We start from the raw sequence: 2,914 nt of genomic DNA, 5'->3' as shown, positions 1-2,914 counted from the left end.
TCGTCGACTTCGTCCACCGAGTGACTTTTCTGGTGCGCACACAGCGGAGATTTGTCCGTCCCAGCGCAGCGGCTGCCGGCCAATCACAGCCTGCAGAGGCCGCCGGACACCATTAACTCTTTATCACACAAAACACTTCAGCAGAAAGACACAATCTCACAACTGATACTGTAATGTATCAGGGAAAAGATAACAGCTGTAAGCGACTGAGAACAAACACACACACACACACATACACACACAAACCCATATCAACTCAGATTAAATCCATATGCTTACAATACTAAACTGTTCTACTATATGAGGTTATAAAAGGTTTAAAGGATAAGAAATTGACTACTGACTAACAAACCACTTCAATAAATTATGACGCGCCACGTTTGTATTAAACTGTTATTTCTATGCTGAAGAGTAAGTATTTTTTGTGGAAAACGAGGGAAAAAGAAGGAGGAGATTTATGTTTATGTTATGTGCCTCCGCTCACTCTAAAGTTATAATGCTGTAAAATAAGATTAATTTGAGGACACATTTAGCGTAACATATGAGCACGTGCTGCCACCTGCTGGCTGCTGTGTTGATTTAATCAACGACGGTATACCACATTAGGTAGGCTATGTATGCATGTATAAATAATGAATGAATGAAAAAAGGAGAAGTATGTAAAAGCTAAATAAATCCCCAAATTAACGAGATTATGAAAACATTTTTGGAGCAATAAATTCAACTAATCATAAGGCACATTTCTGTGTAGGCATTTTATCTTTAATTTTGATGAATGTTCTGAGCACAAGATAAACTTGCTTGAACATAACTACTGTAAAGATTGTCATCTGTCTAACTGTAAATAAAAAACTGTATTTCTGAGGCTTGAAAACCGCTACATACAAGTTATCCATTGTTAAATGAGTTGCTGGTCAGCTGGTCAGTTGTTTTCTGGCCAAGAATAGGGCCTCTATAATTTGGCCTTTTTTAGATGCTCATCTGAATCTGAATCTGAGGAGCCTAGAAGCCAAATACTCATGTAGAGCTTTTCATGTCAGTAAGTTGTTTACTTCACATCCTGGAAATTTAGAGGGGAGAGTTGTCAGGGTTCAGTATTCACCAGCACAACAGTGCACATGCAGCAAGATCAGTCGTCAGTGAACATTGTGATTCATTGATGTAAAACACAACGATGCCACAGAGAGATCAGGGCAAGCAGTGTTTTTTAAGCACACAGTAATCACTTTTTAAATAAGAAAAAGTAATTTATTTAAATATACATCACATTTAAAACTATATAACATTATTTGTTGAATATTTTACAAAGCTTGAATTTTATAAAATAAGACCGTTCCGAAATAATAATAGGAATAATAGAATACAATAATTTCCAACTCTTTCTTTACTGCATGATTCCTTGGTTTAGTTTTTCTTCACAACATAAAAGAAATTATCGCTTCATTTTATTTTTGTTCTTTATAAAAGAAAAAGCATAACTTTTTAAAGTAGGTTAATGTCTTTTTTACAAAGAAAAATAAAGTTGATGCAGGAGTACTATGTGGCTCTGGTTATACAATGCCTGAGAAGCTGCTTCAAGTCAGAGTAAAACGGACAGAATGAAATATTTTAACCTTGCAACTCAAAGCCCACAGAGGCCATTTCAGAGCAATCATGTGTCCAAAGAAATATCTGAAAAGTACGGAAGATACTTTGTACGCCAATGCTGCATTGGTAGCAGATTTGAGAGCAGAATAAAATTAAAAAGCATATCAGCCCGGAATGAAAATACCTATTCATGTTCAACAGCACCAGCAGAGTCTATTATTTATAATTTAGTGTCAACATATTTCAAGACAATTTCTTTCTTTAGAAGTGACCCCAAAACTACAATCTAATAGCAATGGTCGGTCTCTTTCTGATGTGTGCAGGACCAGTGCAATTAGTAGGGACAATATTGCACAATTTGCATGTATGAGGAAGAGAAAATCATTTTTGGCAAAAACTGGCCTGTGATCTTGTCAGCCAGCTCCTGAGAGCATCTCTTGTTTAAACTAAATTATACAGACTGTGCTGATAATGAAAGAACTGAGTAACATGAGAGCAAGTCTCCGGTAGGGGGCCTTCCAGACCAAACAGTGATGTAGAGTTACTCTTTATCCACCTCAGCTGCACTGGAGTCTCTGTAGAAAACTCACCATTCAAACAGTAGAGGTAATGAGCGCAGCCCATGTTGGGATTCAGACTCCAGCACAAAACGTGAAGCACAATTTCACATTCAATGCCATAAAAACCATGAAGGATTCTCATCTAAATATTGTCTGCTTAGAAGTTGCCAGTTTTGACTTACTAGGACTGGTGGCCTGAAAACATTTTCATAAAATTAGAACCAGTATTGTATTTATTTACACGGTGGTCATGACTTACATTCTTTTGAGTGATCTGAGTCCCGTGGTAGCTCGGGAAGCGCCCTAAAGCACAGAAAAATATGCCACAAGTCTTTTCATTTACATCTCAAGCATAGAAAAAAAAAAAAAGGAGCCTGTTCTGGCTTTATGATCCAAACTGCTACAGAGGACTGCTGCACAAACGCAGGTTTAAAATCCACTAATGCAATGCATCATACCCTCTCCCTCTGCACCTTAACATTCAGGCAAGCTTCTGTAAATCACTTGTGTCTGGTGGGCACAGTAAACACATATTCTTTATGACACAAAACAGCTAAAAACAGCTTGAATCTTCACATTGTGGCTTCTTGTTTGAAGTTTCTGCTGTTTTATCTTTAATGGCCTTACGCTGAAGTCATGCTTAGTATTGACAATCACAACTGTTAAGGTTTACCGGAGCAGTGTTGCATTTATTTTGTACACAGCAGTGGATCAGTTTGTTGCATATGCTCGTGGCAGACTGTGTGCTTTCTCTGATGATCTGGGGG

Source organism: Telmatherina bonti, assembly GCF_933228915.1.
Source record: "Telmatherina bonti genome assembly, chromosome: 22".
NCBI lineage: Eukaryota > Metazoa > Chordata > Actinopteri > Atheriniformes > Telmatherinidae > Telmatherina > Telmatherina bonti.
This window is presented reverse-complemented; position numbering follows the sequence as displayed.